The 15,162-nt window shown below is 42.9% G+C and overlaps 1 long non-coding RNA gene across 3 annotated transcripts; it reads left to right on the plus strand.

Annotated features, from left to right (window-relative positions):
• Window positions 1-376: 376 nt before the first annotated feature.
• On the plus strand, window positions 377-5,991 carry LOC102003630. Of its 3 annotated transcripts, XR_001236551.1 has the most exons (4): window positions 586-1,417; window positions 2,073-2,216; window positions 2,944-3,833; window positions 4,828-5,991. It is a non-coding gene; the product is annotated as an uncharacterized LOC102003630 (long non-coding RNA). The 3 variants fall into 3 exon arrangements; XR_001236552.1 differs by lacking the exon at window positions 586-1,417 and adding an exon at window positions 377-461 and having other exon boundaries at window positions 2,944-5,991; XR_001236550.1 differs by having other exon boundaries at window positions 2,944-5,991.
• Window positions 5,992-15,162: the final 9,171 nt, after the last annotated feature.

The following is a 15,162-nucleotide window of genomic DNA, read 5'->3' on the forward strand; positions in this document are numbered from 1 at the left end:
CGGCGAGAGCGGGCGGGCGGCGGCGGCAGAGAGAAAGACACCTCGGCCGCGTCCGTCATGGCGCGCGGCGGCAGCGACAGCTCCCTCTGGTCTCTCCGCTCCCTCGCCTTTAGTTTGACCTTTCCCTCCAGTGTGTCTGAGGGAGAGCGGCCGTGCGCGCTCGTGTGCATGTCTCTCTGTGTGTGTGCGCGCGCGCGCGCGCGCGCGGGGAAGAGGCCGAGCTCGTTCCCCGACACCTGACGTCACTGCCATGGCAACGGCGGCCCCAGCCCCTCTCTTCCCGTTTCCTGTCCCCGCCTACTCGGTGCGTCCTGGGGCTTCACGTGCTTACTCACATGCGCGCGCACGCTGGACGCACGGTCGCATTGCGCGCGCCCAGAGCGCGGGGCGAGGGGGCTGGGATGTAATCTGGGCCGGCTGTTTACCCGCTCCTCGCCTCCTCCCTGAATTTGACCAATCCGGTGAGGAGGAGCCGACGGGCGGGGCGCGCAGGGATGGCGAGGGCAGCGCGAAAAACTTCCCGAGGCAGAGCTAAAAGCTTCCTGAGCGACTGAGCATGCCCTGTGGCGGAAGGGGCGTGTTCGACTCTAGTTTAGGGAGGAGCAAGAGGAAGAGGTGTTAAATAGTAGGGGAAAAGAAGCTGGGGTCCCATCTTAGGGGAGGTTTGTAGATTTCAAACTGGAAGCGCGTAGTGTGAGCGTCCAGCCGCCCTGGGTTGAACTCTGGCCCCACCGCTCTCCCTCTGTGCGACCTTGGGCACGGAACTTAAACCCTGAACTGAATGTCTGGGGTCGAATAAGGTTAAAAATCCACGGTGGTTGTGAGGATTAAAAGCGATCACGGAAAACGTCCCTGTGATGCAGAGTAGTTCGCCAATACTTTAGCTATCCTTGCGGAGCCCATGCTTTGGTATTTTGCAAGTGGGGTTGCGGGACTCTGGTTAAAATATTAAATGATTCTTCCGAGGTCAGGTAGTATCAGAGACCAGGCTTGAGGTTCAGCGCTCTTTGTCCCAAGCAGCCTGCCTATAAGGCAGGGAAAAGAAAGCATTGCAGGGAAACTACTTTCAGGGCTTCCTTTGTAATCCTCACCGCCTACCCTCATCTCGGGACCTAAGAACTGATAAACCAGGCTATGACATCTGGGCGTCAGTTACTTAGCTTCCAAATTCGCACCTGCCCAAGCAAGAGAAGGAAAGCTGTCCTCGGTGTCATTCAGACGCCTACAATTTCCTCTGAAGTTGTAATGGAAGGGTAAACACGGTAGCAAAAAACTCCAGGTCTTCCATAATGTCTAGGTAGCTGAGGAAAAGTTCAATTAGCTTCCATTTACCTAATGTCTACTGAGTAGGCCGAAAAGCCTTGCCAGGCAGACATAGTGGCCAGTGCTTGTAATCCCTGCTCTCTGGGAGGCTGAGGTAAGAGAATCTAAAGCTCAAACCCCGCCCTGGACAACTTTGCGACATAGTAAAACTGTATCAGAATGATTAAAGGGGGAGGGGCTGGGGAAGTAGCTCAGTGTGAAAGTCTTGGGTTCAACCCAAGCACTGCAAATAAATGAATAAACAAATGTCTTCCTGGCCGGCAAGGAACCTGTGAGACCAAGTCTGTTTAGGCAGGTACCGCAGGGTTCAACATTCGGGTGACCTACTCATTACCCCAGCAGAGTTGCCCGCGCTGTCCTCTAATGGAGCTCCTAATCGCTTACTGCTTCGTGGTACTTTTGAAGATAATTTTGCTATTTAGCTCTCTCTCTCTGTGTGTCTCTCTGTCTCTCTGTCTCTCTGTCTCTCTCTGTTTCTTTAAGGCAGGGTCTTGCTATATAGGTCAGGCTGGACTTGAACTCACTATGTAGCCAAGGCTGGCTCAAACTCAGCGATCCTCTTGCCACAGCCTCCCAAGCGCTGGGATTACAGGTGTGTGCCACTACACCTGGTTTCTACTTACCTTTGCTATTAATTTTTTTTTTTAAAGTATATTCCTGTCTTACAGTCTCAAACCTAAGTCTGATCTTGGTAAAGAACACCAGCCAGTTGCTCAAATATGCCTGGATGCTTCCCATTTTCTTTGCAGGTCTGATTCATGTGACCCTGCCAAGTACCAATTTGAATGCAGTCTCTTCCAACATAGGTTGCTGGAGGCACTCTATAGGAATGAGTTCCTTTTGCAGAGCGTTTGGTATACATCATTCCTCACAGACTTTATGATCTGCTATAGGTATGTGCACATCTCATGTACAGAAAACTACTATGAACAGAGGGCTCAGTGGAGTTCAGTATATCACTTATTACTTATTCCCTTAAGGCCTGATTTATTTGCCTTCCCCAAGAGAGTAAGCAACTCTTTGATGGAAGGAACTTTGTCTAGTTCTACTTGGCATGTCCAGCCTCTTCTTTGGTACCATACCACCACTCAGCAACTAGCTAGTGAATGGCTGAATGGGTTCCCTGCTGATTTTATAAGGTTCTCATGGGCAGGCTTTGCCTTGGTATATTTGTATTTTATAACAAGGATGTATGGGAAGTTAAGAGTTCCTACTAAACTTTGGACTACTTTAAAATGCACCAGAGATTACATAATTTTTAGCAGTAGTTCAATATACTGCCCAGGCCAGGAAGTCTGCCATCCAGGGAGGAATGAATGGCTGCCACTGTGAACCTAGGAACAGAAGTCTTTGGATATTGCTAAACATGAAATCATAGGCAATTTACCCAAGGTGTCCCTATGATGTTGCTCTCAGCAAAGTAGACAAATTTTATGGACATCCAGCAATGTTTGCTTACTCTGAATTGGCAGCATGTTCCTTTGTCCGATTTAGCACAGTTATCTAAGCCCAGTGATATTTTGTGTCTAGTGTTGTTTTCTTGATATGCTGTTTAACTCTATGTGTGTGTAAGAAAATCTCACCAAACCAAGTCTTTTTTTGTTTTGTTTTTTGAGACAGAGTCTCACTATGGAGTTCAGCCTGGCCTTGAACTGAAAGCAATCCTCCTGTCTCAGCCTTCCAGGGGCTGGAATCACAGATGCATGCCACGATGCCCGACCAAAACAAAGTTTCTTACTCCTCCTTGTGCCAGTAGCATTCCCAGTTTCCAGCTGTACAACCTCAGAGTCAGTCTGTTTTTCCTGTCTCTATTCTGACAGTCTCCCAGTCCCACACTGTCTACCTCATCCATGGCAGAGGTAACCACACACTGGTCTCTAGCCCCTTGGTCACTGTTCCAGGGGGAACCCCCGTCTCTCCACTAAGCCCTTCCCAAGCCTCCTGACTGGACAGGGAAAAAAGCCTGTCCAGCCAAGTCCCTCAATACCCGGCACTCCAGAGGAGTCTTTTGAAAGGCAGAGAAGGGAGCATGTTGCTATCCAGCTTCCAAGTCCTCCTGATCCTCCTTGACTCTTCTGGAAAAGGCCAGACTTCTTCTTCAGTGGCTTCTTATGATCTGTCCCTGGCCCATTTCTTCAGCTGTGGCTCCCACTATTTTGGCAAGGGCTGTTTTACTCCCTAGATGGTGAAAGTGTGCCCCAGTCAGCCTCTGTATCAACCATAGCTTATTAGAGAAACAGATTTAATGCAAAATATACACATATATAGGAATATACTAGAGTAGCTTACAATGGCCACCCACAGAGTCAGATGTGTATACCTGCAAAAGGGCTATCTATGTGCTGGAGATCGGAAGGATCCAGTCAAAGGCCTAGGGCTACTGTTATGTCCTGGACAAGTTTGTATCAAGATGCTCAGGGGTCTGTGCTGGAGGCTGAAGCGGTTGCACTGGAAGCCAGGAGATGATGCCCAAGGTGAAGGTCAAGACTGGAGCGCCTCCAAAGAAACAAGTGAGCCTTCCTTCTTTGTTTCTCTTTTATTCCATTCAGGTGGCAAGCCTATTTTCTGCTGTTACTCACACCCAGGCTGAGTCTTCAGTATTCAGTAAATCCCTTCAGCAATACCCAGAACTATGCTGATCCAGTTTAGTTGGGTGTTTCTTACTCAAATTGACTATCATAGTCTCTGAATTGTGACTCTCTCACGTCAGCCTCCCAAGTAGATGAGATTACAGTTGTGCGCCACCAAGCCTGGCCCTTCTCTTACGTATCCTGTTCTTTGCTAGTACAGGTCCACCCACCTCAAATTCTCTGCCATGGCCTCTCTACCATCTACCAGAACAATCTTACCTCTACATTCTAGGTCTATGACAGCAGGCCACATTACATATCTCCTCTTATTCTGTGTTGTATTTACATGTCTTTTTCTGCTCCTTGGAATATGAGCTTCTGGAGACAAAGGGTTTGGGCTTATATCATTCATGTATGTAACTCTGGCACTGCCACAGTATCTGGTACACAAAAAAGACTCCATAAGTGCTTATTGAGTGAGTTAGTGTAAGCCCCACAAAGGGAAAAAGCTATTGCATTTCTTTGATTCTTCATGAAGCTATGCCTAGTGTTGTACAAGAATAATTAGATACTCAAAATAACAAATGAATGAAGGGTAGTGTTGCGATGTTACAAACCTGCCATATATTAGAGACTAAATTTAATCCTTTCTGTTGAGGAACTCAGTTAATCCCCAGCAACTTTATAGAGTAGGCATTTCTATCCATATTCTGCAGATAAGGAAATCAAAGCTCAAGGAGAAGTGACAGGGCCATAGTCACACTGACGGTGATAATGAAGCCAGGATTTGCTTACCCGTTCACCTAATTTGGAAATAGCCTATTTTGTAAGAGATTCTTGGGTTACTGAGGGGATGGTGGCAGTGGTGATGCTCATGACCACTGTTACACTGTTATGTTTTCTCTTCTCCTTGTCTGCTTCATCATAACCAAAGGCTGCTGCACTTGATCAGAGCAATCTTTGTGCCAACATGAAGAAATGTGATTGCATAACATGCAGTGAATATGTACAAGTCAGGCTACATGGAGATCATGATTCTCTGTCTCACACTCGCTTTTGCTCTCTCTGCAGCAAACTCATATATCCATAATTGAAATCAGAATTACTATGCTCACAGTTAAATGTTGAGCATGTATGGATAAGATATTTAAAACTGGCCTTTGGGATCTGAAGAACCCAGGGGAGGGGAAGGGAATGGAAGAAAAAGTTGGATGTGTTATGTACATGGACCAACTCCCCACAAGGAATGCAGTCATTATGTGCTGCGAACATGTGCTAATAAAAATAAAAACCCAAACAAGATAAAGTCGGGTCTACAGCCATTGCTCGTGTGTTCATTTGAGTACTTCTGTAAGAGAAGAGAAAGAACATTCAGTTCCTGTTCTGAGGAATTCTGCTCCCGGATTCCTGAAGGACCCTGAGTTTTGCTTGGGCCTCGGACAGTTATGAGCACACCCTTGATTGGAGAGCATGCTTCCCTATGGAGAAGGTCAACATCTTCCCCAGAACAGCTACCTGAAGGGGAAGGTGGCAAATGAGGAAGAAGTGGACACACAGGAAAGTGAGAACCCAAATCTACACAGTTAGCAGGACTGGCTCAGTCAGTCCTGGTTATGAACAACATGAATTAGCTCTTTTGCCCTCGTAGGCTCTTAAGACTGGTGCATTAAAAGAAGGCTTGATGCATGCACTGTATGCAGCACAACCTGGGGGGTGCTATTTGCAGGAAATTTATGTGAATGGCATCCTTGAGCTGTATGGCGCTCATCCTCCATGCATTTCTCTGTCTGATTTGGCAATTTAAATGATCCCAGTTGTACCTTTACTGATGCAGATGTTTATGAAATACCTACCAGTTGTCACCTCAGAAATGGTAAATGAACTTTACTGTATCAAATTATATTTAAAGATGTGTGCCTATATGAAAGTGCTTAACAAACTGCTCACTACCATATATTGTAAAGAAGATCGGTTAAGCATCTGCTAAGTTTTAGCCATGACTCAAAAACCTGGATTCAACAAATGCACTGAGCACCAACTACAAATCTTAGAAAAGCTATTAACTAATTCTTTTAAAAAGAAAAAGCTGGGCTGGGGATTTAGCTCAGCGGCAAAAGCGCTTGCCTGGCAAGTGCAAGGTCGTGAGTTCGGTTCCTGGTACCGGAGAAAAACCAAAAAAAAAAAAAGAAAAAGCTTATGCTTTTTGCAGTTTATTCCATTTGAAAATATGGAGGTGTTCTCCAAATCCTCTTTGTTTCATTTTATCTACTAAGACCCCAGAAATGACATCTGGTTCATCCACTTAAATCAAATAAAGTATACTTTATGTAATGTTTTTCTTTTTCTTTTCTTCCAACCTCCCTTCAAAAGAGGTGCCAGAAAGTCAAATTGGCATGTTTAGACTCCCGGCAGCACTGGGGAAAGCTACCCTTAGCAGAGTCAGCCTTACATCCCATCTCTGGGAAAAAGTGCAACAGAAAAAGTGCAACAGTCCCTTGGTGGTCCTTGGATCTGTGAAGGAAAGCTATCCTCCTCCCAGAAACCTTGTATTTGGATTTTATAAGACCGAGAATTAACTGAAAATTTGTGGGAGTTTATTTTTGCTTTTGTTCTAGTAATAAGCTTTCCTCAATGAATTCACTGGAAAAGTAAATAAATGACTATATTTGCACTCCAAATTTGTGGAGTGTCTCATACTAATAAGTTCTTAATTTTGTAACCCCGCTTAGTGAGTGTCTCTAGTACTCTAGTATAATGCTTCCAAGTCTTTGATGGTGTTAGTACATACAAGCATCGCTGCTGGAAAGTTGTCTTGTGCAGTTGCAGAAGCTAAGGCTTAGTTTTTAAAAAGAGCTCCCCCCAGGAGGAACCAGCACAAACATACCTCCATAGAGTCACATACACCCCTATACAGCAGAATAGTTGGATACAGAGTCCTAGGCAGCTTTTATCATTTTTACTATTATCATTAGCAGTGTTAACATCTTCGTCACCATTCTTTTCCAAGTCAAGATGGTTAAAGAGGTCTGAAGTCATAATTTTGACTTTTCCCAGTAACTCAAGAAGAATGAAATTGCTGTCTCCAGAGAGACAGTGATCTCTGCTTTGTGAGTGGTCAGTGGTCAGCATGTCTCTCTGTGATGTCTGTCCCATGACCCCATTATGGGCAGAGATCTGTGTTCCAATGGCCCTCTAACTCCTCCACAAGCACCATGGAGCCAGAAGTGGAGTTTCCTGATATTTTATGTCAGCATCAGCATTAAAGAATGTAGCATGGTGGAGTCAGCTTTCCCTTTTTCCTGGGGATAGGATCCAGGGTCCAGCCCCTGTGGGCCACAGTGTTGACCTGAGGCAAAGTATTCTGTCTTTCTACTGGTCTGACCGTTCTGTCCTGCTAGAGGCAAGTAGTCATAAAGCACTAACAACTAGAGGGGTAACTTTTGTTACTTTACAGTAAAACCTATGCATCCAGGGAGCTGTAAAGATTATCCTTGTCAAATTACTCCTGCCAAGTACTTGGAGTCTACTGAATAAAGCTTTGCACTATTTTATTTTTATTTTTTTGGTACTGGGAATTGAACTCACGACCTTGCACTTGCCAGGCAGGTGCTTATGCCACTGAGCTATATCCCTGGTCCACTATTTTAAATAGTAACTCAAAAAACTCTAATCTCGGGGCTGGAGATTTAGCTCAGCGGCAAAGCGCCTGCCTGGCAAGCGCAAGGTCGTGAGTTCGGTTCCCGGTACTGGAGAAAAAACAAAACAAAACAAAAACTCTAGTCTTATGCTCTGGTAATAATCACGATAATGTTAATCAGCATCTTCAGTAATGAATTGTAATACTTATGCATGGAGTGACCACCATGTACTTTGCAGGCTTCTTTATGTACACCAAATATTTAAGTTTCACAACAGCTTTGTAAGGTGGAATTATCCCATCCAATAGTTGGGGAAACAGAAATTCAGAGTCTATAAGCAGCTTTCCCAGTGTCACTACAAGGACAAGGTCAATATACTTCACAATTATTCTTTGAAGTAACAAATGCTGGAGGGGATGTGTGGAAAAAGGAACCTTTCTCCCTTATTGGTGGGAGTGCACACTGGTACAACCACTGTGGAAATCAGTGTGGAGATTCCCAAAAAAACTAAGATTAGAGGTACCATTTGGCCGAGGTATTCCCCTTCTGGGTATCTTCCTAGAAGAATTAAAAGTATCATACCACAGCAATATATGCACACCCATGTTTATAGCAGCACAATTTGTAATAGCTAAATCCTGCAAACAGCCCAAATGCCCATCGGCTAAGGAACAGATGAGAAAGGTCTGGTGTTTTTATACAACGGAGTACTACTCAGCCATAAAGAAGGATAAACTTGAGATTTTCGTAGGTAAATGGATGCAATCTGAGGTCATACTCATAAGTAAAATAAAGCAGACTCACATGTAAATATTGTATGGCCTCCCTGGTATGAGAAATTGAAAAAGTAAGTAAGGTCTAAAATGTGCAATAGATATTATGAAATGGGAAGAAATTGTTTAAAAGGAAAAAGGAACTAGGAAGGGGAAAAGGGGAAAAGAAGGAAGGGAAAATGGAGAAAAGAGCAAGCTAGTTATACTATTAGTGTCTCTTGGTTCATAGAAAAAGATTTGTTCTAATATCAGTTGGAGAATTTTTTATGCCATATCTTGTATTCTGAGTAAATACTTTAAAGATAATAATATGCAATGCATTAACTATTATTACTCTCCTATTATCTTGTTCTGAAATTTTACGTTTTTACTTTTAATAGAAGAAAAAAGTATTCTTTGAGAAAATAATCTTCATCTTAAGTATGTAAGAGCTAATTCCAACCTTAGAGAATTTAAAACATGGTCTTTATTGGAAAATTGTAAATATGAAACAATAGAGAGGTATACTCATCCAAGAGTATACCTCTCAAGAATAATTTGGAATTAAAGGGCTTTGAATGATTTCTGCCTTACTTTTCTTGGAGGAGAGCCAAATTCTTAATAAGAATCTGTGCAAAAGAGGAACCTGGGGCCTAATCTTATTTATAGAGGCAAAAGATTATTTTTATTTCAATCTCACATTCTTTCTCTTCACTTGAATTTGCCAATTAATGCAGGAATAGCAAAGAATGTAAATACTTAATTTTGAGTTGTCTAGCCCTCATCCCTACTGCAAATGCTTAGTTAAGGTTTAAGATAGGTTTATGCTGAATCATATAGTAGTTGTCTCCCTTGCTATAAACTGCAATAAGACTTCTTAAGATTGTGAGACAGGCACAGGTCAATTTATATTTAGGAAATGAATGATTTTAAATGGGGCTGGTTTAGTAATGGTGTGTTATCACTTGCTCAGACTGCTCACAAGAACTGGCTGTTCAGGTTTCTTCTTAATGTTGAATTTGATAAAATCACATTGGCAGCTTGAAAATGGCCATGGTGGGAGTAAATAAACCATGGACATTGGTGCGTGCTATAGATCAGGGCTTTTATTCCCCAAAGAGGCAGCTGTTGAATGTTCACCAGCACCCTAGTGGATAGATTATTTTATCTGCTCAAAAATATCTGCTATCCTTTACCATGTGTCTAATCCCCATTTCCCTTTCTTTAGAGAGGAGTGTATTTTTTCACCATTTGAAGTCACTCTTAATGATGTGATGGACTTGAGTCAGTAGAACGTGATCAGAAATATATGTGCCATTTTCAAGTTGAATATAGCATTGGCTTCATGTTACTGTAACAAAGCATCTGAGAAAGTTAACTTACACAGAGAAAAAGCTTTCCATTACCTCACAGCAGCCCAAGATTGGGGGTCCCATTGCTTTGGGCCTCTGATAAGGGAACTAATACTATGATGGGAGTGAACAGTGGAACAAGCCCACTCATGTCATGAACCATTAACAAAAGATGAAAAGAAACACACTGAGGTCCTCTAATCCCCTTCAAGAATAGGCTCCCTATGACCTAAGGACCTCCCACTAGGCCCCACCTCCTAAAGGTCCACAGCACCTCCAGTTAGCAGCAGCCAGAGGGATGAGGCATTAACACATGTACCTTTGGGAGACAGTCAGTATCCGAACTATAGGTGGAAGAACATGGATCTGCTCTTTCTTTTAGTTTTCTGCAATTTGGCTTTTTCCAAATAGTGTCTGCTTTTTCAATCTTAAATCCTAGAATAAAAAAGACCTGTGGCAAAATGATAGCCAAACTGTAAAGGGCATGGAGATAAGCAAGGAGTAAATCTTTCTTGTTGCAAAGATTTTGAAATTGCTTGTTGGTTTTCCAGTATTACATGGGCCAAACTGATCGTACAGTAGTTGGGATTTAAAATTGAGATCCTGCCATAGCAGAAAATCTACATTATGTGACATTAACATTGGGGCTTAGAAATGGTAAAAAAAAGAGTTATTGAAGCGAGGAAAAATGGTGATCCATGTTATCTAGTGGCAATGCACTTGGTATAACTGTCACCTGTGACCACTAGGAAGATGATAATGTACTCAATGAACTGGTAGCTTTAGATACAAAGGTTATGAAACACAGTGTTATTTTCCTGCTATGGGCTACATACAATGAGGTACTAAAAGAGAGGGCTGAGCTCTAGAAAAAATTGTCCATTTTGATGAGATCAAAAGGAGTAGAAAGAGTCCAGAAAATGGAGGACTAGAGAATGTCATGGAACAATAAAAGATAAATCTGGGAAGTTTTTAAGGACAGAGACTGGTTAAAAGTCAGCCTTGTGACAAGGACCGAAAGAAGGTATGGTCCCTTTGAACTGATTAAAAGGGTACCAATTTCTAGTTGGACAAAATGGTTCAATTAAAAGGAGACTGTAAGTGTAATTCTTCCACTGAAGACTATAAATATGTTACCTGCAATTAAGTCTATAGAGAAATTCACAACAAGAAAAGAATTATGGATGAGGCCATTGGCCCATGAGACTGTTTGGAATCAAATGATAAAGATGTGAGAAACTCATACTGCCAAAAGTCACTGGCTCATCACAAAATAGATTATAATTACTTGAGACTTGAACTGATCTTTGTTTCCCCAGCCTTCTTGGGAAGAAGAACGTCCACTGCATAGTTGCCGTTCTCTGCTTGGTGGCCATAACTGCTGCTCTTGTTCACTGAGCTTCGTGGCAGAGGTATCCCAACATGCTTTCTGCCTGCAGCTGACTCTAGGGATCATGACCCCATCAGAAGGTACTTTGCATATTCACTCACATGGCCCTCCTTCCTGCTTCCATGGCCCCTGATGATACCATTGCTACCCAAATAGTCTTTTTGCAGCCCTTCAACACTATGGCCAAAAACCAGCTGGTAATTCCCTTCTTGGAAGTCTTGGGCATTTCCACCTGAGGGGCCTATTGTTCTCCTTATTATGTCTCCATGCCATCTTCTTATCTAGGATCCTCAAATCTTTCAAATTCCTTCTGTGAGTTTATAGAAGAAGTCTGTCAAGCAGTGCCTAGCACTCCTTCACAGAGCTCCGACCTGGAGTAATTATCTTACACCCTGCCGTGCCTACTCTCGTTTTGTCTGCAAGGGAAGGGTGCTGCTTTTATTGAAATGACTGCACCGCAAGGCTTTGGGAGCAATGAGCAAAGGCAGAAGGAGAAGCAACTGGTCCTCTGCTGTCTGTTCTCTGAGCCTAGAGGGTGGGGTACTAAGAACCTGTTCTTTCCAGGTATGGGCCTCACTTGGTGAGGATTCACTTCGTACCTGACATCCTATGTATTAGTCCTTTTCCAAAATACCTCACTCAAATTAAAAGAGGACAGGTTTATTTTGCCTCACAGTTTCAGGGGTCTCAGTCTATGGTCACCTGGCACCAAGGCAGGAATATCATGGCAGGATGTGGTGGAGTGAAGCTGGTGACCAAGAAGCAAAGCAGGGGACCAGCTGGCACAGGGGACCAGTGCCAGAAAGGAAGCAGCCAGGGAACAGCTACGGTTCCCAAAGTCACATCTCCATGACCTACTGCCTCCATTTATGTCCTATCTCCTATTTCTACCAGCTCCCAATACTGCCATCACATTATGACCTCATCAGTGGATTAATCTAATGATGAAGTGAGAGATTTCATGATCTGCTTACCTTCCAAAAGTCTACCAGCTACCAAGCCTTCACTATAAAGAGCCCTTTGGGGGACATATTGGATACCCCCACAACCAGCCATCTGAGTTCATGTCCAGCTTTCATGTTGCATTAGCCATGTGACTTTGGGAAACTCGCTCAGGTCACTGCCCGTCTCATTGTTTCTGTATCTGGAAGACAATTGTAATAATAGAGTTCCCAAGAAGATACGTTGTGTGACACAAAATATAGGGCCTGGCACATCATAAATCTCTAAAATCTGACTTATAATTACAATCATTTCTAGATGTGAAAAACAATCTCAGAACCCACAGACTGATTCTGAACTGGATTCTCTACTTTTTATCTCTTTTTCTCTTTCTCTTTTTCTTTCATCATCATCATTATTATTATTTTTATTTTTATTATTTTGAAACAAGTTCTCATTAAGTAGTCCAGGCTGACCTTGAGTTTACAAACCTCCTGCCTTTACCTACTGAGTAATGAGATTACAGGCATGAGCTACCAGGCCCGCCTTTAACTTTCTTTCTTTCTGTCCTTGGCTCTATTACCTGATTTTTCTTCTCTTTCCCTCTCCTGAGCCTCTCTCCTCTCATTCCTTTAGCTAGAATTGAGATTGATTTATAGCTTTATTTGCTGTAGTTTAAGATATGTAACTTTAAATTTCCTCTTTTTAATTTAAGAAGTCAAAGAGTAGAACCTTTTATATTTCCTTCAATAAAGAAATCACGTTTTGATTTGCTTTTTGTATGTTTCCATTAACTTTCATCTGCTTGGCTGTGGTCCAGTGTTCCACCCTGTCAAAATCATTCCAAATCTTGACATTGTCAGTTATTGGCTTTGCCTTCTCTCCTGGCTTTATTGCATCTATCTTTTAAGCTTTCAGTAAGTCCTTGACAAACCCTGCAATTTAGGACTACACTAGTTATCAGATTAGGTGAACGTGCTGGAAAACCCTAAATCAGTGTTTCTCAAACTTCAGTGAGTGCAAGTATCACCTAGAGAGCTCGTTTAGACAGAGCCCTGGGCTCTACACGTGAGAGTCTAATTCAGTAGCTCTGGAGTAGGGAACAAGTATTTCCATTTCTAACAAGTCCCAAGAGATGCTGAGTAGGGTTGCCCTAAATAACAGTGGCCCAATGATGTTACAAGTTCAATTTTTTTCTTATGTTAAGAGAAAGTGATCCAGGGCTGATTCCAGTGTTTTAGAAATTAGGCTTCTTCTGTCTTCTTTCTGCCATACATGGTATTTGGGTTCCTACTTATGGCCACAAATGGTTGTGTGAGCACTAATTCTATGTCCATATTCAAATAATAGGGAGGTAAATGTCTTTTCTCTTTTAAGACTATGTCCCAGAAGTTGTATATGGCACTTCTATTTTCATTTTCTTAGCTGAGACTTTCTCACAAGTAAGACTAGCAACAAAGAAATCTAGGGAATATAGTTTTTATTTTCTGTGTCATGTGCCCAGCTAAAAGTTCAGATTTTCTGACCAAGGAAGTGGATTGATTTTCAGTGTTGTTATAAGTGACACTTTCCCAACTCTCTGGCTGAGGGTTTGCAATCAATACCCTACTATGTTATGTGTTAGGTAGTTAATATAAAACTCTGGATTTCTAATTTTGAGCTTTTCCATATGGGAAATATTATTCTTTTTCATTTCACTATTCAGAAAATTGAGTTTTAGAGGGTTTTAGTGTCTTTTCTGAGACTCTGCAATAACTGCATGCCCAAATCAAGATTTAAACTCCTCTCTGCTGAAGCCCAGACTCTTTCCAATGCATCACTCTGCAGCACAGCAATTAGACATTTGTTTGCAAGATGAGCCTTGAATTGATCAATTACTGCTACATAATATGGACCCACAACAGTAAGAATGACTTAAACATGTGCCTCACTCCTATGTCTGCATCCTCTGGAGATATCTGTCCTAAACAGGCCCCTGGGATCTGTGGGCCCATCTGGGTCCAGCCTTCTAGTGCCCCAGGCAGAAGTACATTTCACCACTGCCTGCAGTATGTCTACTTCCATTCCTTTGCTCAAAGGATGCCACAAGGGCAAGATCACAGCTAGGCAGTGCGCTCTTCCTGGGGGGAATAAATATTTGGAATGTATGCTAATCTACCCAAGGCCCCAGACAAATGCCCTGAAGCAGAGAGAGCAGAGAATAGCTGAGAATCAGGAGTCCTCCAGATTTGCCATTAATTCCTTGTATAACTAGTACAAAATTGCTAGTTCTTTCTGGGCCTTTGGTCTGCTCTGTGGTTCTATTCCTGCTTTATTTTTTTTTGTTTTTGTTTTTGTTTTTCTCCGGTACCGGGAACCGAACTCACGACCTTGCGCTTGCCAGGCAGGCGCTTTTGCCGCTGAGCTAAATCCCCAGCCCCTCCTGCTTTATTTTTAAAAGCTATGCTTAAAAAACAAATCAGTGCCTCTCAAACTTGTAATCTCTAAATCTAGCTTAGTCTTTATTTATTTTGAGCAAAAATGTACACACACACACACACACACACACACACACACACACACAGCCTCATTGTCCCTTCAAAGGCATTGAGCTAAGCTCACGGCTCTGTTAATGCTCCAGCAGGGACACACTGCAGCTGGTCCACTGATCTCAGGAAGGTGCTGGTAACCAGTGTGGACTTTGAGAAGCCCTCATGCTGCAAACTTGCACTCAGGGGGACTGAATGCAGGCTGCTTCTCTGCTTAAACAGGTGAGCCTTAATTCTGATGATTTATAGTAATGCCTCCAAGTGTGCAAGTAAACATGCCATGGTTTATTTTGCAGAATTAATGAAATCTGATTAATCCCTCAGTCCCCTGCAGATTCTGTTCTGAGAAATGGGGCAAGACTGCCAGACTTTTGTGTGAATTACAGCAAGAGGATTAATGGCATGGAAATCATCTGGAATCCTCCCAGCCCAATCTCTTGAATCCCCTGGATCCTTCGGGTGGATTGTGTGCCATTAGATCAGATGACTGCTGATCTGGAGAGACCTTTCTGACAACACAGTGCATGATACAATAATAGTAGTTGAAGGGAACTGGGCTTTAGCAGTCAACTTTCTCTGCTACGCACAGTGGTCTCCATAATTGGGCAGAGCACAGACTCTCTACTTGGACAGATACCAGTTCAAATGTTGGTCTCATAATTAGAAG

The sequence above is a fragment of the Chinchilla lanigera genome, unplaced genomic scaffold (assembly GCF_000276665.1).
Source record: "Chinchilla lanigera isolate Chin_1 unplaced genomic scaffold, ChiLan1.0 scaffold00060, whole genome shotgun sequence".
NCBI classification, from domain to species: Eukaryota; Metazoa; Chordata; class Mammalia; order Rodentia; family Chinchillidae; genus Chinchilla; species Chinchilla lanigera.